This window comes from Lissotriton helveticus, chromosome 4_1, assembly GCF_964261635.1.
Source record: "Lissotriton helveticus chromosome 4_1, aLisHel1.1, whole genome shotgun sequence".
Classification (NCBI taxonomy): Eukaryota; Metazoa; Chordata; class Amphibia; order Caudata; family Salamandridae; genus Lissotriton; species Lissotriton helveticus.
This window is the reverse complement of record NC_136063.1, coordinates 160,288,320-160,310,283: the sequence shown is the minus strand read 5'-3', so window position 1 is coordinate 160,310,283 and position 21,964 is coordinate 160,288,320.

The following is a 21,964-nucleotide window of genomic DNA, read 5'->3' as shown; positions in this document are numbered from 1 at the left end:
CGCAGCTTGTTGTATAAGACACCTTCGAGCCCCCATGATCTCATACTGCTACTGTCTAAGTGCTGCGTACCAGGTCAACCAAAACATTAACAAGCCACATTATGGAGTTCTGGTCCATATTGTTTATCCATAAAAATGCTACACTTTTTGGCACGGACGAGAAATGCTTGCAATATAGTAACGCACACCATTTTTCTCAATACAGACGGAAGATTCCCTTCTACGAAACAGAGCTTTGCAGAGCTTATGATGTAACAACTACCAGTACTAGGTTCTTCTAAGGTGAGGGGTCCCCAGAATTCGCTCAGAGATCTTCATTTATAATTTTATATAAACTATCCGGCATATGCATCAACGTTCGGTAATACCTGTCGGTAATACCGAAAAATAACGACTCGCTATTATGAACATGCAAACCGCGATGCATCAAAGTAATCGGTAAAAAGTACCGAGTCGTTAATAATCGCTAATAAATAACGATTATACGCCAGCGAGAGTAACAAAAACCGATTTCGGTAATACCGAGTCAGTATTACCGGATCCGGTATTAGCGGATTCGTTAATAACGAAAACGGGAAAAATACGCGACGCTTCGGAAGCAGGCCGATGACATCACAACCAGGAAGTAGGACACCCACGCTGCATTCAGTGTTCGGAGTTGCACAGAGGAGGAGGCAGAGCACAGGAGCTGAGGACCCTGACAGAACCAGTAGCAACCAGGAAAAAGCAATCAGGACAAGATGGAGAAGGAGGCCCCCCAGCATGGAAAGGACACACCCCGAAAGCGAAAACGGAAGTTTTCAGATAAGGAGCTGGAAATCTTAATAGAGAGTGTGACCAGAAACCATGACCGACTATTTGGAAAGTTGTCGCTGAAGGTGCCAGAGGCAGAAAAAAGGAAGATGTGGCTGCGCATCAAGGACAAGGTGAATGCCTGCGGAGTCACCCACCGCAGCATCGACGACCTAAAAAAACGCTGGTACGACCTGCGGAAGAGGGCCAAGGAGAAGATAGCGCAGAGGGTCAGGGATGCTGCTGGCACAGGAGGGGGCACATCCAATGTGGCGCCTAACACTGACCTGGAGGATCTAGTGGAGGCCACCATAGAACGGGAAGCTGTTGTGGGGGTCACAAGTCTGGACACCTCAGGTGCTGCGGAAGGAGGACAAGGTAAGAAGCATGGCAGTGTAACGATGCAGCGTGTACTAAGTCCCTGCCCAATCCCCCATGCCAGACCCAGTGCACATGTAGCGTTGCCCTAGACACACACCCTCACCACTGTGTTGCACCATGGGAGATGTAGCCAATACATGAATGGGTGCATGCCTGAGCCCAGAGATGAATACAGCAGCCAAGGGTCAAATGTCAGTCACAAAAAGAAATTTATTGTGAGATGCCACAGCTATTGTCACATACTATACCATGATAATAACTATGCACTGTTTCACACACAGATGCATCCCCCATCGATTCAGACGACAGTGGCCGCCTTGTCATCTCGGAGACGCCGGTGTTGTCAGAAGCGGAGTGCTCACAGGGAGCTGAAGTCATGTCCTCCCCTTCACCACCACGGCGGACAACACCTCCACCGTCCTCGCGGTCCAAGCCAGCACCACCACCACCACCATCCTCGCGGTCCAAGCAACCACCACCACCACCACCATCCTCGCGGTCCAAGACACCACCACCACCAGTGCGGCCCACTCCGCAGAGCCACAGAGCAGATGTTGCCGCCCTGTCCGTGATGGAGTCAGATCAATGTTCATCACACCCAAATGTTCCACGCCAGGCTGTCGTCACTCCAACCAGCCAAACTGCAGGCCGACAGCGCATCAGGCAGAGGGTTGTGCCCCCGGGTCGGGCTGCTGCAAGACCGGTCGATCTGTCCGGAGGGTACGGAGTTGTGGAGACCCGGATGCTGCGTGTCCAGCGCCTGCAGGGGAGACACATGGGTGCCATGAAACTCACCATGACAAAACTTTGCAACAAACTTGGCAACATGACTGACGCAGTGCGTGAGCACACCACTGCCGTATCTGCCGGCAACAAAGACATCAAGCTTTGCCTGCAAGAACTGACACGTGCCATAGTCGCAGGCCAACAGAGTGAGCGCCGGCGTCACAGGCAGATCATGCTGGCAGTGAATACTACTAACAAGGCCATCAATAAGCTGTGCAACAGCACGGCTGTGCTGTCCCGCAGGTCCGTGTCCCTGCAAGTGGAGCTAGGTCATTATTGTGGGGATGTGGCAAAGGCCCTTGAGAGGGTGACCACTGCAGTGGAGCAACTGCAGCCAGGGTCAGCCAGTGTCAGCAGTCTGGGGGCGGAAGAGGGGAGTGAGGCAGCCTCCAGTGTCAGCAGCGTCTCCCTGCCGGACACCAGCGTGAGGAGGCGCAGTGGCCGCAGTGCAACTGCCACTGACTCCCATCGTGTAGAACCCGAGGAGTCACAGGACAAGAGACTGGGGGTACGCGGCAAACGGAAGTGAACATGTGGCAAAGTCACACTGTCCTTGGTGAGGTAACCATGGCCAGACCAAAGTGCCGCACGCGTCACCTGTTCTGAGAAGGGACATTCATAGTTTTAATTTAACTGCAGCAGCAGCTTGTTTGTGTTACGTATTTCTGCACCAGTCAGGTGTCCATGCCCATTAAACCCTTGCAAATCTGTTCCTGTTGTCAAGTCACTCTCTTACCTGTCTCAGAAATGATTCCGTGTGATGTATGTCCGCCTCCTTTGCCCTTCAGCTGTGTTGGGCACATGTGCCTGTTGGTGTTGTGGGGGGGGGGTTGCTGGGCACGCAGTTCATCCTCTCTCTCCACCTCTATGTGTATCCCCCTGCGCGTGGCGATGTTGTGCAGGATGGCACACACAGCAATGATCTGGCAGCAGGTCACTGGGTCGTACTGCAAGGCACCTCCAGTCTTGTGCAGTATTCGGAAGCGGCTCTTGAGGATGCCGAATGTTCGCTCAACCACATTCCTAGTGCTGATGTGTGCCCTGTTGTAGCGCTGCTCTTGCGGGGTAGCTGGGTTGAGATAGGGCGTGAGGAGATATTCACCCAATGCGTATGCGCTGTCACCTGCAGGATGGGGAGAGAATGGAAATCAGCATTAATGATATTATACATGTGGGGATGGAGTGGATGGGGAGTATGATGATGCAGCTATTTGTACCTAGTAGGTGTCCCTCTCCGAATTCACCGTTGATCAGGCGCCTGTGGAGGCCACAGTGACGGAAAATGTAGGCGTCGTGTGTGCTCCCGGGGAATTGGGCTACAAGGTCCGTAATGATGAACTTGGCATTGCACACCACCTGCACATTTATGGAATGATATGATTTCCGGTTGCGGAAAATGTATTCGGTGGCTGATGGAGGACAGATGGGGACATGCGTGCAGTCAACACACCCTATGACATGGGGGAATTGTGCCACCTGGTAGAATTCCCGTTTGGTGCGGGTAAGCTGCTGGGGGGTTCTGGGGAAGCTGATGTGGCGATTGATAAATGTCAGCATGGCCTCTAGGAACCGGTGGAAAAAGCGTGATAATGCACTTTGCGACACGCCTCCTGTCTCAGCTATTACCCCCTGGAAGCTTCCAGATGCAAGCAGGTGCAGGCAGCATAGGACCTGCACATGGGCTGGTATGGCGTTGGTCCGACGGGTCTCGTGCTGCAGTAATGGTGCCAGGTCTGCTATTAGGTACATTATCATGGCACGGTTGAGTCTGTACTTGGCGTACACCTGTTCCTCGGTCTGCCCCAGCAAAGTGATGCGCACCCTGAAGATCCTGTCCTGTATCATCCTCCTGCGCTGGGCCTGGGCGTTGATCCTCCACCTCCTAGCAAGCACGTAGAGGGCAGCCATTTTGGTGTACATGTGGGGTTTCCCAGGGCATTTATGAAGGGTTACTGATTGTCAGCACCTGCTGATGGGGTTAGTTTTTTTTTCTGTCCTTCTGTTAACTTTACCTCCTGATTGTGATTCCCCTTATTTTGCTCATGCTAAATAGCGATTTTGGGGATTTCCGGTATTAGCGACTGTTCATGCATACCATTTCGATTCGTTATTGCCTAATCGGTATTTCCGAAGTAAGCTTTGGGGTTCGGTATTTCCGAATGTCTGTGTAACGATTCGGTAATTTACAGCGGGGGATTTTTGCGGTTCTTTATTTTTTTCCGATTTTATGTTTGATGCATTGCATTTTATGGTTTTGCGTTCGGTATCGGCCTGTTTTTCCGATTCGCTGTTTTACCGGGAGGTATTTTCGTTGATGCATATGCCCGAATATTCCTACCAAGGGGATGGTGGTGCTTCCACCACTGTTCAGTTATCATGGTTTCACATTTTTTCTATGCACCTGTAGTTGTTGTAACTGTAACTATGTGTAACAATGTTTATTGTTTTAATGGTATGCATTTTCATGTTGGTGCTGCATTATAGAACAACGTACAGAACTTGTCAATTGAAAATAAAACTTTTGAACTTACATAGACTGTGGTATTTGGTGTGGATTTACACCAGTGAGCGAGCAAAAGGAAGGGTGTGCATGTGCATTCCTCTTCGAATGAGGTCGGAAGTGTTATGTTCTGGGTTTTCTACTTGTTGGGTATCTTGGGGAGGTTCAGAGAGCTAATAGTTATGACGAGACACTACTAACTAGTCGAGCAGGGGATTGTGGTGGGTTCTGAACTTCTGATTGAGGTGTGAGGTAAGGTCCAACCTACCATCACGAACATCCTATTTTCTTATGCAAAGTTCTGTATGTGCAAAATTCCTACAACAGTAGTAGTATGTCCTGTCCTATCAAAATGGTAAAATCTGGTTGTGCATTTGTTGGTGGGAATTGTCGAAAAGCCTCAAGATTAACAAAGACTCAAGATCAATAAGAATAGAAGTAGTACAAGAGGAAAACCCAAAGCACTGGACTCAATGGCTAGAGCTACTGGAGAATCTGAGTTTTATTTAAAACCTTTTAAATTAAGAGTGGCCAACTGGGCAAGCTTAGCTACAGACAGACTAATAGTAGTAGTACAGAGAGTCATCATAGCAGAGGCAGTTAGAGGCAGGGATAACAAGAATTTAGAAACAGATTGTAAAGATCGAAGGATAATTGTTGGTAAAAAATAGCATTAGGAAAGGGAAACAATAGTTCGTAAAAAATATGGTGCAGTAAAAGTTCGGGAATAAGAATTATTAATATTAAAAACAAGAAGAATTACTAGGGCCAGCAGAAGAGCCCCCGTCGTTGTCCTCCTGTTGCTGTTCTGCTCCTCCCGCCGACTGAGAACCTGTCTGCCTACCCCTGGGTGCTGAACATGAAAGATATAAGAAAGAGACAAACATTGATGATTGGTGTGAAACAAATAAAATATTTTTAAATGACGGTCAAAAAAAACATTTATGTAAACAACAATTGCAATAAATAAATTGACCTATCTCATCTGGTCAACAAGTAGTATCGGGGGATTCGCGGATCGACTACTTACTATTTATCAACACTAATCCAGTCTTCCATTCTGATTACAGAATACTAACTAAGCCTAAGTAGTACGTACCACCTGACCTAGCTCACCTATTCCAGGCGTGCCAATTGTACATTAAGTACGCATTTCCCCTTCTTTTAGTCCTCAAAAATGCATAAAAGGTCAAATGGAGGACACACAACTACATTTTTGCATACACCAAATTGTTGGTTGATTGATTGGTGCTGATGTTCTGCTAGTGCTAAGCCTATTACCACTCATTGAACAAACTAGCAGCACGTGATGTAACAGAGGGGGCATCACGCATACCACTAAAAAATTACAAACTTATACTAAGTAACTAAACCTAAGTATCAATCCACCTCTATCTCTTAGTGACAGGACAAAGTAAGGACTAGAGTCACTATAGCATTACGTAACTTAATTTCTCTAAAATAAACTCTTACATAATCACGCTAAGCGAGCGCAAACACAAAGTTGCAAACAAGTAAGATTAGTAGCGCAGAGGAGCACCTGTGTCATAACAATCACAGAAGACTTTAAAACGTCATTTACCTGTAATGTAAGCAGCAGCATTCTAGCTGGTTGGGAAAAAAAAGATATTCGCAATATGTAACAGAGAGCAGAAGAACAGACACAAACTAGTAAATAATTAAATAGTTACTCACCAAGACCGAGGACCTCCACTCCTAGCAGGTCCAGCAGGTCCTGCTCCCGGTCCAGGATATCGGACCACCGATGCGTCAATTGGTTCTGGGTGCGCCGGACCCCAGAGCAGCGAAACACTACCCGGCGCACCTTCCCCCACCGCTGCCGACGCTCCTGGAGCCCGTACCCCGCCCCAGGCATGCCACCTGCTGCCAGGGTTAACTGGAGGTGGCGCTGCACAAAGAAAACCAGTGCAGCCAACTCCACCTCCCCAAATAAGGCCTGTGCCTGCATCCCTTGTGAGCGCCGGCTCTGGCGTCGAGCCCTTTGCCCTTTCGACATGGTTCTGGGGTAGGCGGGGTGGGCAAAAAAAGGTAAAAAAATTTAAAAAGTAAGTAAAAGAAATGAAAAGAGAAGGCAATAGAAAAACAGTGAAGAAGTAGTAAAACACACAAAAAGTAGACAAAAACCAAAAATATAGAAGCAGGAAAATAGTCTGAGAGATAATAAATAAAAAAGATTAAAAAAAAAGTTTCTAGAAACAAAGGATTGAATAGATAGAGGGAGGATTCAAAAGCAGGCCCCAGAACCATAGCAATAGAATGAAAAACAAGATGGCTGCGCCCATTGCGACCGCGTGGGCAAGTTTGCGCAATATTTTCCCCCGAGCACGCTAAAAGCTGCGCGAACACTTAAAAGCGTTCTCGAACAGGAAATACGTATCGCGAATGGGCACAAGCATGCATTGCGCAACCTGGAACAGGAAATAAGCATCGCGAGTGGGCGGGACAAGTAAAAACAAGATGGTAGCGTTCATAGGCGACCGCATGGGCAAGTTGGCGAGACATTTCCAACGCGATCACGCAGAAAATATCGCGAACAGGCGGGAAAAGAACTTTCACGTCTTCGCGATATTTCCGCGTGTTTGCGGAGATTTTTGACATTTTTGCGAAGAGTTGCGTAACGCGATTACGCAATTTCCGCCCACCCCTAAAAACAATCACAATTACTAGGCATCGGTTCTAATGTAACTAGGGGCCCCTCCCTGCCATACCTTCCTCAGTTGCTTCCATGTGAGTAATGGTTCACATCTCTTGGGAAATCCTCATTACAGTTCAGAGTCTATTACAGATCCTCCACTCGCATTATCCGTTAGGTACTAGTCACAAAGTAACCCCATCACGCAGTAGCTTCACCCTTCCATCCCACCCAGTTGTCAGGTGCAGCTTGAGCTTGACCAGGGGCATGGTCGGATTACCAAAGCAGGCAATCAGCCGTTACCCGAGGAGCCTGTGGCAGGGGAGATGTAGTGGGACGTTTCTTCGCCTGTGGATAAAGCAGCCCCACATACTTGGGCTGATTTTTCTAACTAAACGATTGCTGCAGCTTCTAGTAATCTGAGCAAGCCATACATTAGGCCCATTCATTATTGTTTGCAGAATGACAATTGGGAGGTCGGAGGACGCGCATCATTTGGTGCACCTCCTTCAATCCCAGGCCTCAGAAGGTGACAACGAGCCTTTGAATGGAGGTGCGTCGCTTGAGCAGCAACATTAACAAGTCTTTGGCGTGGGGAGGAGGTTTTTGTCCACCACAACAGGTTACACAACTTGGACAGACAAGCTGCAGGTGCCTGCTGCCAGTTTTCTTCGATTGACATTGGGAGTTTCTTTCAAATACTGTGCAATGGAATGAGAGAGAAAAAAACATCAAGAACCACAAAAGTTCTAAATAACTTTGCAATTTAATAGAAATCTGAATAGAAACCGATAAAAGGGAAATACATGTTTGGCAGTATTGCTATTAAAAAAAAATGCATTCACCCTCCATCCTGGGATGATAGGGGAGAGAAAAAGGAAAGGAGAGAGGCAAAAGGAAAAGCGAGACGAGGAGAAGGGCGGAGAGACAAACAGAGGAAAAGAGAGGAAAGGTTGAGTGGTGAGAAGGATTGAGTGATAGATTGGTATAGAGAGTGAAGGATGAGAAACAAAAGTGGAGCGAAAGGAGATGCCAAATTGAGAAAGAGTGTACAGCAAATTATATACAGAGCATTGATGAAGAAGATAATGCTAGAAGTTTCCTGGTCAGTGGGAATAAGGAACAGGTGGATTAGTGCCCCATACACGCTCCACAGGTTTCTCACGGTCCAGTAGTCTATGGCTTGATTTAGTTGTTAGCGGACACCTGGAGGAAATGCTGAATCCACAGCAGAACCCACCAATGGAGCTTCATTAAAAAAAAATAGCATGGTAAAGGAAATACCACCTGTCAATTCTTCTCTGGTTTTAACACTTCTCCAGAAAAAAAAGGTGGCTTTTTAATTGCAACTCAACTTGAAATCAGGTTCTTGGTCTGTCCACTACCAGAGCCAGCACAAGCTCCTTCCACACTTACTTAAATCACTTTTGGAAAACTACAGAAATTAAAGTACTCACAAAGACCGAAATGCATTGAATTTCTATGTGGAATGGTGGTCTTCTGAAAATGTTAAGGTTTGCTAAAGCAAGTAGCTACTGACTGCAGGAGTCATTGGTGCAATCAGGAGTGTTTGATGTCTGAGAGTGAGTGAGTGAGAGCAGGGCTTGGGGTAACTGAGAGTTCCCCAGGAAACTGACGGTGAGCTGAAGGCTCCGCGACCTAAATGAAGCAATACCCGTGAAGCAAATATTCAACCCCCCCTTCCAGCCCCCAATGCCCTATGAAAGTAAACAGGGGCTTTAGAGATCTGGTAATGACCATGTGCCAGGCAGCAAGAGAATTACTCAGAAATATAAGCTTTGCAAAATCTCCTGGTGAATATGCTTTTCAGTGAACTGAGAGTATCCTGAAACCTTTAGGTATGAGAGAGCAAGAGCTACTGAGCCTTAGGGTAAACCGGGAAATTGGATGTCCAGAAAATTAGCTGAACCAAAGGCTCCTGAGAATTACCTGGAGCCTCAGAAATCTGAGTCTGAGCAGGATCTTCCAGGGACCAAAGAGTGGAAATGAGCTTATGGGTCCTATTGATAAGTAGGTAGTTTAGGGACCAACTGATAGGAAGTATGAGCCTCATGTCCTTAGGATTAGCAGACCCCATGGGTCCTTGAGGTGAGCAGATGCCCGCGGACTTGAGGATAAGTGTGAACCTCTGGGGCCACGTTGGTTAGAGGTGACTGAGAATCCCGAAGGATGACCAGGAGGTTTAGGTCCGGACCGGATCCAGAGATCCATGGGTGAGCAAGCGCTTGGGGATCTATGGGACAGCAATGCATTCAGGGACCCGACAGTGAGACCTTTATTGACCTGAAGGTGTGTGTCAGAAGACGGTGGTGATCTGTAATAGAATAACTGTCTTTCCAGTCTTGGATGATGCTACTGGCATTTGAAATTTTAAAAAGCATAATTTACCACACATTTCTCCTCAAAATAAGCTTTAATGCCAACCTCACAATGATTCGAGAAAGGTTGTGATCTCCAAATGTGGGCCACTTTTGTTTGGGTGCTTGGGCCCCTTTTTCAGCCCAATCTGACCCTGACCAGGGGGTGCCAGCAGTGCCTGTGGCATTGCACTCCAGGCAAGCAGGGCATCTAGCGTTTTGTCATCTCTCCTGGTCCTCGTCGTATGTGCCTCTTCTGCCCATACCCACTCTAGCAGATCTTTCTCCCAAGCTTCCCTCGTTGGGGGTCGAGGGCTAAACCAGTGGATTGTTATGGCCATTTTTGCCACCGTGAGGCTTAGTATCCTAAAGCCATTTTTGACAGTGTTTAATTTTATGTAGACTGGTTACTGCTTTTAACACAGAGATCCTTTTGTTACTTGCAGTTCAAATCAAATCAAATCAAAAACATCTTTATTCGGTTTCAAGTTTTGAAAAACCATAAAAGAACAAAATACAGTAACCATATTAAATAAGACATTAAATTCAGTTCATTACTAAAATCTTGATTAAAAAAGTGAAACGTAGTACAGAAAGAGTACTTTTTATGTTAAAGAGTCGTTGTTATTTTGTAAGTTCGAACGATGTCTGAGACATAGTTTTAGGTACTGTGCCACTGATTTTGTCATTAGGCTATTTTCCAAAAATTGTAGTGCCAAATATGCAGGGCGACACCTACGAATTTTCATAGCTTTCAGTACTGGTAATATCCACCTCCTGCGTAGTGAGTCATAAAATTTGCAAAAAAAGAGAACGTGGATTGTTGACTGTAAGGATGTTAAGTCACAGGGACATACTGGTGCAGTTTGTACCCAGACGTTTTGGGTGGGGAATAAAACCATATAGTGAAAAAGATTAAACCTGAAGCGTGTAAGGAGTAGTTTTTCAAATTGTGACATATCATATTGCAGATACGGTTGGATAGTTGGGACCAGCTGTATTAATAGACAATGTTGGACTGTTGGCTTTCCTATTTCATTTAGCAACCGAAGTTGAGTGAGATGCGACAGACAGAGGGTTTTTAATTCCTTTTTTGTAATGTCTGTCACTGACTGTGGTTCGTCAAAGAATCTTTGGAGACCAATATCTGAGAGGAAAGATTTTACGTATCCCAGCCATCTTATTTTTAGCATATTCTCAAGTTTCATGCAGTCCTGGATTATTGTTCTTGTGAGCTGACACTCGTCCGTAACCCATATTCTGCGCCATAGCATGATAGGCTGGATCTTGATGATATCAGAGATGTGGTCCATTCCAAGTTCTAAGTGACAGCCAAATGTTGTTGTGCTCTTTGGAACTGCTAGTAGAAATTTTAGAAAAGCGTTTTCGACTGTCTGTAATTGGTCAACATTTGTTACACCCCAGACACCCGATCCAAAGGTGGCTGTGCTAACGCATTTTGCGTTATAAATTTTGATCATCTCTGTGGGGGTTTTTTTGCCAAGCCGGAGAGAAAATGCTTTTAGAGCACTGACTGATCTTATCAGGGATAACTTCCGGGATGTGAGTACTTCTTTCCATTTAAAGGCCTCATCGATGGTGATCCCTAGGTAGGGGTACGTTTTTGGTTCTTTCGAGGGGTAGATTGTCCACGAAAATTTTCTTCACTTTACTTCCTTTGCAACCGGCATGCATCACGAAGGTTTTCTTTATATTCACTTTTAGGTTTAAATTTGTCATGAAGGAGCAATAATTGTTTAATGCACGCTGTAGCTGGACCGGGGTTTGTGCGAGAATTACCGCGTCGTCGGCATATAATAATGCTGGAATTTGACGACGGCCAGCTTCTGGGAGATCTTTTACGCCCTGCAACATTGCGACTTCAAGCCCGTTAGTGTAAAGTGTGAATAAAAAAGGGGCCAGCACGCACCCTTGTCTGACCCCCTTCTGTATTGGGAAGCTATTTGTTAATTGACCCGCTGTCCCAAAACGTACTTTCCCCTTGGCTCCAGAGTATAGTTTGCGCAGGAAATCAATTATTGGTGTTTCAATCCCCATTTGCAGCATTATGGCCCAGAGTTTCGAATGTTCCACGCAGTCGAATGCTGCAGTGAGGTCGACATACACCATGTGTAGACAGGATTTTTTTACTGTGACATATTTACCGGCCAGTAATGTTAAATTTAAAACTTGATCCACGGTGCTCAGACCTTCCCTGAACCCATATTGTAGGTCTGAGAGGACCCCATGTTCCTTTGACCACTGCTGGAGTCGATCAAGTATTATCCTCCCTGCCATCTTTCCTGCTGAGTCCAAAAGGGATATGGGACGATAGCAGGACGGGTTGTCTCTGCAGCCCTTTTTAAAAATGGGCACCAGGATCGATGTTGACCAAGAATTAGGGAGTTCAGTGTCCTTTGCTGCGTTTAATACTTTAGTTAAGAGGGGAGACCATAAGTCTGGTAAGAACTTGTAGAGGTCCATGGGGACCGAATCTGGTCCGGGTGCTTTCCCGTTTTTAGCGATCTTTATTGCTTTCTCTGTTTCTTTTATGGTGAACTGTATTTCGATGGGGTATGTCACCGGTGGGAGAGGGATAGGCGTTGTTGGATCCCCCGATTTGATCTCTCCAAAGACCCCTGAAAAGTGTTGAACCCAATCCTCCGCGTTTATAGCGATATCCAGAGAAGGGCCGTCATTATTTTCTGTTAGAAAAGGACTTTTGACTACTTTCCAGAAAGCTGTACTGTCTCTTAGGGTGCTGCTGTTTAACAGTTGGGTCCAAAGATTTGCTCGTAATTCCATTTTTCTTTGTTTGATTGCCAACGTGTAAGATTTTCTAAGTTTAGTTACCTCTTCTCTGTTTCTTTCTTTTCGTGCTAAAGCTTTCTTAAGTTCGGAATATGCCTTTGTACAGTTAGTATTAAACCATCCCTTTTGTGGTGCGTTATTTCGTTTACTAAATTTAGTTAGTTCATCGCTTATGGTTTTCACTATTACCTTATAGCTTTTCATAATCTCTGTGGGGATTGATGACGGATCTAAGCATATATCAATTTCTCTCCTGCATTTTTTAATTATTGTTGCTGTGTGTGTGTTACTTGCAGTTAATAAATTGCAATCCTTCTAATATAGCACAGTGAGGTAAGAAGGGAATGTGACTCCTACAACTGTATTCCTCATTGTATTATGTAACACATGCTGTACATTAATTTACACACATATGATTTATTGTCAATTATAATGTATACGTCAGATCCTGGATTGGGATGAGTAGCGCTATAAACGAAATAAAACCAAATAGTGGTATTTAAATTGTTATTTGTCTAAATACTGAGACAGACGAACACATGACATTCTTACAGTGCATGCATATACAACTCGTATATACAGGGATTTTACAAAGTCAAAAACTTGCCTCTCTTAAGTACCTGTGAAAACATAACAAGTTGTGAGCCTTTTGTTTCTCGATCTTAAATTTGCATTTAGGTAAGAGGTTCCCCATAGCTTCTAGTCAGGATACCCAGACAAAAGGAGGACAGCTGGGCCCTTAACTCCGACCTTTGTTTTGGGCTTACCTGGAATTTAAAATAAAAATCCCCCCCTCGCTGCTTGCACGTCCCTTCTCCAAATGAAAGCAGACACAGTGCAGGCGCTGCTGACTGCGCCCCCCCTGACTGAAAATTAAACCGGGATGAGTTCAGTACAGTGCTTAATTTGAGCTGTTGGTTTCCGGTGCTTGGCACTTAAGTGTCAGCTCTTATGATAGTGTGCCTAAGTAAGGAGAAGCACAAAAACAATTGTTTATTAATTGAATAGACATTAACAATGACTAATAACTGCCACCCAAGCCATTCTTATAGCTTTGGGGGCCTGGAATAGAATGAAGTGTCACACTTGTTAGTGTGATGGTTAGTAGCTATGTTGGTAATGCCATTGGCAGCACTGAGAGGGGCAATGTGTGGTGCAAGCTGCAATGGCTTCCTGAAGGGGGCCCTGGCACCTATTTTTTTATATATTAAATTTAGCACTGGTTCAGCAGATTTCTATGGGGCCCAACTTCTTGGCAAGGCAGACTGCATCCACCCTGTGAAAATAGTGAGTGGACGCCGCCAACCCACCTGTACCTTGACTGGTGCCCTGGTGAGTGTAGTGTCCAGCACCATGGACAGCCTCCCAGCCCCATCTGCTCTAAGCGAGGCTGGGAATACGAGCCCCCGCTCCGACGGCCTACCTAAGACTTAAAATCCAGTGTGAAATATACCCATACACACCTAGGAGTTGCAAGTAAGGAACAGCGCACACAATTTGAAACTAAAGAAGCACGGGCGAGAGAGGGGAAGGAAGATGAGAGGTGATTGAAGTGCGAGGGAGGGGGAGGGGCCTTGACAGGGGTGAGGATGTTGCGCGTGAAAAAGTGCGAGGAAGCGCCCAGGCTGGTGTGCAGCGCTCCTGCCCGATGAAGGCACGCGCGATACATCTTCCTCGGCTGTCAGACTCGATGAATGGATGGCCACCTGGGGACGGTGAAGGGATATCAATCAATCACATAGATTAGCTATCAGGGGCGCTATTTCCACTACTGATACGAGCTTGGCAGCCTTCCAGGAGCTCGTCCCTTGACTCTTCCACATCAAAACCCCCCCAAAGGAAGCGTCGCCGCCCCCACCCCTTCGCCGCGGATCGTGTTCGACAATCAGCCCGAGGCGGCCCTCTCCCCGACAGAGGCTGCTCTGTTCCTCCCCACGTCATCTTTGCATGAATTTTAGGATAATTACGGTGGCTGGGGTTGACATGACAGTGTGGCACGCGGGAAGATGCTGTAATTGAGCGCGTGCTGACAGCCCCTTCTTTCCAAGGCTGGCTTTCTTGTCGGGCGTCTTCTAAATTGTGTTTCCCCTTTGACAGTAGCGCGGCACTCAATTGAGAGCGCTTAGAAACCGCCCAAAGGCTGGTCTCACTACAAAGATACGTGGTGCTGGAAATGGGGGGCGGGTGGATCCAGAATCTGGCTGCCATTTTTTTGAGCTTGATCCAGGCCGACCCTAGTGGAATGTGCTATTTCCTGATTCAGTATGCCGACCAAAGCGCTTAAGTAGATCGTCTGGGGTAGCAAGCGCTACAAAATTGCCCATACACAGCTTGAACACATTCAGCAACGCTTTCACTTGTGTGTTTTCCTTTCAAAGCAGCAACCTTCTGGGGTTAAGTCTCTTATTTTCATTTTCAGCTCGACCCAACACAAATGCCTGACTTAAAGGTTCATTAGCACTCCTTTTTATTGGTTTCATCCTGGCTGAGAGCTTAAAGAAGGCCAATACGTTAGTGCCAATCAGTAGGCGCCGCTCGCCTTCATAACAAGTGGTGAGGAGGGGAGGCTTAGGGGGTAAATAATACAAAAACAGCACTTACCAGTTGCTGACGGCCACCGTCTCTGGGTTTTTCTGCTCCGGTCCCTGCACACTGCGCAGGCTCCTAGGCGCCAATCAAACGCAGCTCTCACACTGGTGATACAGCATGAGAGCAGCGCCGTGATTGGTCTGAGCGGGCTTGTTTAACACTTGCTCAGGTCCTAGGAGCCTGTGCCTCGACTCCACCCGTCTGTTGGTCAACACAGCGCGGGTGGAGATAGATCAAAGTGCGCATGATGGTTTGGCAGGCCTTAAACAGCCGGCCAAATCATGTGCACTACTCCTCCCCCTGCTCTAGTCATGGTCCGCCCCGACCAGACTTGGCTACCTTTAGTGGAAAGAAAAAGAAAATCTTAATAAAATGGTTTTATCATTTTATTTTCCCCATTTCCTTCAGCTGCTTGGCTCTGGGGGGGGGGGGGGGGGGGGGGGGGGAGGCGACGCTCCACCAGAGAGGAGGAGGCGCTGCTGGTGCCAATGCCATTAATGGAACTAAGTAAAGGTGGGTGGTAGGTGCACAGCACTATTAATTTGAGGTTGATTAAGAGGTTCTGCTGGAGAGGGTGCACTCGAGGGTAGTGTGACCGTCACACACTTTGAAATATCAATGAAAATGGTGTAAGCAAAAGAATTAATGGAACTAAGACACTGGTTTTTGTCACTCACAAAAGTGCTGGAGAGCGAGAAACTGCGATTAAGAGACCGGTTTTTGAGTCTTCCAGGCTCTGTATGTCAGGGAAATGCATGCACTTTGAGAATGCCAGACGCATCTATTTGTCTGAATAATAACATTAATTAACATTTATATAATACTTCCTAATAAGTGCTAATCATTGAAAGTCTTGTTAAGAACCTTAGAAAAATTAAAGATAGACAAATCAGAAGGGTTATGCCTTGAAGTTTGCATGAATCTTTTTGATGCAGGTACATAACTCACTAAGCTGTCCCCCCCTTCATGTACATAAATCTAAAATTCTTTTACCTGCATTTCATATGCTGTACTTTTCAGCGTGGGCAATAATTCTCCCTGCTATTTTGAGATTCATTAAAATGGTACTGTACTAGATCCAGATATCGGCGGCAAGCACAGTAACCACCTGAATTATCTTCTGTTATACCCTGGAACTTGCTGGGTACACAAAGATCTCTGCAGCAGGTGCCTTACCTTGTAATATTTTAAAACAGTGTGTGAGCAATTCATTGAGTCCCAACAGATTTTCTGTCACATTTGTCATTCGTATCAGTTTCCTTGGGGTCAGTTTTTTCAAAATAAATATACAAGTGAACTTTAGAACTCCACTTCTTGTGACTCTACACACTTGTATCTCCATTTCAGTACTGCTTGTACACGTATTTTCTTGCACTCCTGTTCTTGATAGCTCATAGGCTTCAATTTTGTGCATGTTCTTTTTTTTATACAGTCCTTATTAGATTATGTAAATCAAAATCAGGGTACATGTTTAAATCCAACAGTGTAGAAAAGAATGCATTAGCCACAAACTTGTGAAGGTACAATGAGGTCTGTTAGAAATGGGTTTTCTGTTTGGCTAAGGTACCCACCCAAGCCAGGCAGAACCCACCACTTTAGTCACGGTAAGGTAGATACACAGCTGAGATAACCTGTGCTCGCCCTCTGGTAGCTTGGGACAGTGCGGATAGGCTTTTCAGAAGAGGCAATATGTAAAGTATTTGTGCAACACACACACAAAGTAGCATAGTGGATACACCACAAAAAGACTGTACACAACTTGGAACTCCTCTTGCAGGATCCAGACTCGAAGCACTCGTAGCACCTAACGGTTTTGGGCTGCTGACCATCGTCAGGGTACGTTTTCTTCTGGTGGCCAGTTTGCGGCTGGGAACCCATACCCTTTCCCTTGGGAATTGTTTTGGGGGCTTTTCGCGAAATCAGTCTTTTTATCCCCCCCTCCTTCTGGTGGGAACCCTGACCACCACTTTTTTGGGAGAACCCCACACACCACAGATACCTTTTTGGGCACTCTGGTGCTGACCCAGAGGTCTGCCTCTTCAGCAGGCTTCATGGTGTCAGTCAGCTTGCTATCAACCAGGTCTGAAAAACAAGTATCCAGAATATGCTCCTTTATAAACAATTTATACAGTCCCTCATTATCACTTACTTTTCTTCCTTCACCCAGCTCTTCAGTGCCTTACCAGCATAATCCATGAAATCAGCCAATGTCTGTGTGGAAAGTTTGTAACTTGCTCCGGATCATTGTCTGTACTTTTCAGGGGTTCTTGACTAAAATGGTCTTTATGGCAGTGTAGTTAGTCTGGTCCCTCACCTCTAGTGTTAGGAGGGTATCCCTTCCCACTTTGGCCATGTACCCCTATATACTAACCCCCTCTGCTCCTCCTCCAAGAACTTCTCTGGGATCCTGGGCACTTCTAAAGCCACTTCATAGGCTGCCAACAATTTATCAATATTATCCCCACACAATAACTGGATACCATATGTTTTGGGATATGTCATCTGAAGTCATATGCAGGCATGCTGCCATCATTACTGTTGCTGGACCCCACTTGTGGGACTCTTATGTTCAGCTCTCTCAGACTTAGCTCATGGAACGTCTTCCTTTCCTCCATGGCTAGCCTCTTTTGCAGGCCTACTTTTTCTCAGCCAGAGCAAGTTTCTGCTGTTGGTCCAAATTAGCATGATCTATTCTCAGTTTCCTTTCTTTCCTGCTATTAGCCAGCTCCTCTGGGGACAGGTTTCTGGGGGAGACACAGCTCCTGGCTGGTGGTCACTATTGCTTCCTGCAGATCGTTGGCCCCCTTCCCAAGAAGTGGTAAATCCACATTGGAATCTACACTCAGTATATCCTCATCCTTCTGCTCCTCCTCCCCAGGGTTGTCAAATCCTGCAACTTGTGTCTCCACCCAGGTTCTCAATGTTTTCTGGAATTCTACCGTTCTGCAGTATTGGAACTTTCATAGATTCACATGCTTGAATCATTACCCATCGCTGAGATGGGAGTCCCCGGTACATTTAAAAAGTAATGTCACAATAGACATAGGACTTAAAATGCCCAAGGCCTCATTGTTTAGAAACAAATACAGAGTCCTTATTTAAAAAAGGATCAAACTTAGAAAACAACCAATCAGATGACACCGCCCTGTGGAACCTTCCTGAAAGGAGCACTAGTTCCTCAGATTTTTTTTATATATTAATTTGTTACAGTGAACACACCTTCATAAACAAATCCAATATATACTTTAAACTTTAACATATAGTATTATCTTAACAATTCATTGTTTAGACATCAAACATGGCAGCTTATTCTTAGGTATCTAAGAGCAAACGGAAAGAAAGAATAAAAGGACAAAAAAGCACACAGAAGAAAAAAAGGAAAACCACATATTCAATTGGTACTAATTATATAGAGCATTCACGCGCTCTTCCCAGAAAGTAAGGCCAGAGGGGAGAAATGTTGTAGGATAGAAAGAAAGATGGTGAATGATGATGGATATCTTGACATACTAAACAGTCTTTTCTAGCCATCTAGTTATAGGAGACCACATTTTTTACCCCAATCACGCCTCCTTCGCCCTCGCATTCTGTAAACAGAAACTTCAACATTATATAATGCTAATATCCTGGACCCCAGTTGATGAACGTAGGAGAATCTGGGCTAATCCACTGAGATGTTATACATAGCCTTAAGGCGGCCATAGCAACAAACAAAAAACAATCCTAAAACCTTCTACGGGAATATCCCTCCTCATTCCGTTCTACCCCCAGAATAATCAGATCTGATGTGAGTGTTATGAAAGTATCAAGAATCAAGTTCAGAAAAAATTCCATATCGCTTAAAAAATGTGCTAAGCCGGGACAGGTATAAAACATGTGTGCGGTATCTGCGACCCATAACCCACATCTACTGCATGAGCTACCTTGTGAACCAGCCCATTTAGATGTCTTTGCAGGGGTGTGATGTAATTCAAAAACTGACATAAAGAGCTGAGCCTTCAGGCTACCAGTTATTAGCACCTGATTAGCTAGTTCCAACAATACTTACTTCCAGATGTATCCTTTCTTTTCCTAACTTTCTCTCCCAACTAGCATTTTGGGCTATTAGATCATCAGGGAACACATACAGTAATGACTGATATATTTTCCCTATCCATGATCATTTCTGCATTAATTCTATCAAGCCAATTTCTTTCAGGTTAGCGTTCGCCCCTTGCATGCTTGTACCTAAGAAGCTCCGAATCTGTAAGAACTTAAAAAAATCACTCTTAGAGAGACCAAACGTTTTTTGGGGAAAAACATAAATGAGGCTATTTGACCATCAACACATACATCCTCTAAAACCTTGAAACCTGTATTGCCCATAAATGTAATTTTATCCTGGAATATAGTTGGTAAAAGACCACATGCCGAGAAGGGGGTGTATGCATTAATGTTTGTTACCCTGAGTCTGTGTCGTATCTTCCTCCAAATCAAATAAGCGAATTGAGCTATTTTAAATTTGGTATTTTTGTAGTAACTACGCTCCAAAATGTTGATTAAACTTTGCCGTGCTTTATCCTCAAGCAGCATCTCGTATATAGTGGGGCTTGTGGTATCCGCAGTTACAGCCCTATCTCAGACCACGTGTATTCCCATATGTTGCAGTAGTGCTGCCCAGTGGTATAAGAGAAGACTGGGTACCCCCATCCACCCCTGAGCCATAGGAAGAATCATCCTTAATTGCCCTCCTAGACTGATGATAGCCCCATAAGAATCAAAAACAAACCCTTTCAGCTTTTGTAATACAGAATGCTGGAAATACCAGAGGGATTGTCCGAAAGAGAGATAAAAATGTTGGGAAAATTGACATTTTAATAACATTGCAGCGTCCGTGTAATGATAAATGTAAATCATCTAGTCTCTCTAAGGTCTTATTGACTGAATGGATCACTGGTAAAATATTAAGTTCCGGTATGAGTTCCACTGCTGCTGTAATCCTGACCCCCAAATAAGTGGCTACTGACACAATTGAGATGTCTGCCGGAGGTAGACTATCTGAATGTAAACATTGAGTCTTGTTAATGTTTAATTTATATCCCGAGACAGCCCCAAATGGTTTTGCCCGATCTTCCACTGCTGGGAGAGCTAACCTTAAATTACTTGTGAGAATCGCAATGTCATCGGCGTACGCTAATGCCTTATAGCTAGTATTGCTAATCTTAACTGGTTCAATGTTCAGATCTGCTTCCAATTTATTGATGAAGGGATCAATGTATAGTGAGAATAGCAGTGGAGAGCAGGCGCACCCCTGCTTTGTCCCCCTGCTAATACTGAATACTTATGATCAATGTTCCCTCTAATTTTTTTCCTCTGTGTGCGGCAGTGGAGGGTCTCTGTACGCTGCAACCATGGCTATGTGCGCCATGAACCAAACCGCGCGTGTCTGCGGCGCCAAATGGCACTCAAAACATTTACTTTAAAAAGTGAAAAGATGGTGCATTTTCACACATACAGAGCCACAATAAGGGTCTTAAGGGCAGTTTGCAAATTTATTGTATTGCCTGTATTTTCATTGTTGTGTCTCTGACTGCTGTTGTCTGTCTTCCCCGCTGCCTGTACGTGGTCCATGCCCCGTTTTCTTCCCTCTGTTCCCCTCGCTGTCCCCATCCTCTCTCTGCCCGGTCTTTCCTTCTGTACCCCTCGCTGCCCGTGTCTCTGTCCAGTTTTCCCTTCTGTTCCCCTCGCTGCCCCCGTGCCTCTCTGCCCGTTCGCTCTTCTTTTCATAGCTGCCCCTATATTTCTGTATTCTGTATTTTGCCTCTGTGCCATTAGTTTTTTGTGCCCGTTTGACCTCTGTGCCACTCGTTTTTGTGCCCCTTTTGCCTTCTGTTCCACTTGTTTTTCCCTCGTTTTTTGTGCCTTTCTGCCCTCTGTTCCACTTTGTTTTCCTGTAGTTTTTTGTGCCCTTCTGCCCTCTGTTCCACTCGTTTTTTGTGTCTTTCTGCGCTCTGTTCCACTCATTTTTTGTTCCTTTCTGCCCTCTGTTCCTATCGTTTTTTGTGCCTTTTAGCCCTCTGTTCCACTTCGTTTTCCCATCATTTTTTGTGCCCTTCTGCCCTCTGTCCCACTCGTATTTTGTGCCCTTCTGCCCTCTGTTCCACTCATTTTTTTGTTCCTTTCTGCCCTCTGTTCCAATCGTTTTTTTTGCCTTTTAGCCCTCTGTTCCACTTAGTTTTCCCCTCGTTTTTTGTGCCCTTCTGCCCTCTGTTCCACTCGTTTTTAGGTCACGACCTCTGCCAATGCGCTTGCGCATTGCAGATTTTTTTTGAAACTTATTTTTATTGGCATTTCGTTATCATAGCAGTACAGACCATGTAAGTAATCACATATGCTAGAAAACGTAGGATAAAAAATTCAAGGAGAAAGGAAAAAGCGCAAGCATGTGAATCAACATCATGGGGATCATTGGAGTGGGTCTGCAGAGGCTGTACAGCGGTGTTGCCAAGTAACTGGGGGGGACAGAACTCAGGGAAGGAGCATCTGGGCGTTTGCACGGGCATATCAAGAAGAGATGGGGGTAGGGCGTTAGAGGGGTCAAAGACTCGCGTTTACAGTGAGCAGGGCTGCTAGAAGGCGGGAGTGTTATGTTAGATTGGGCATCGGGCCAATCGCCCCGGAAGCAGGGTAGAAGTGTGGGACTGTGGGTCGCCAACGTCCGGCACTAGTCGTTGGTCAGGAGCTGCAGGCTCGCGGGGGTGGGGGAGTCCGTCGGGGTGGGTGCAGTTGTAGGTGTGGGCGTGGCCGGGTCATCATGGCGCGTCAGCTGTCGGAAATGATGCAATAGCATGGCACATTCCATAGAGATGGGGTGTTTACGGGCACCTTTAGCTTCCTCCTCCCGCAGGGCGTCTTCTTCTGCCGCCGCCCATTTACAGACTGCCCCTGTCCATGCTGCTGTAGGGGGGCCAGTGCATAGCTATACATCTTTTCGCTAGTAGTAACACTAGGGATACAAAGCGCCTGTGTGCCGGGAGCTGTTTCGGAATGTGGAAAATGCCCAACGCGCTGGATTCCCAGGTGTCTAGGGTTGTG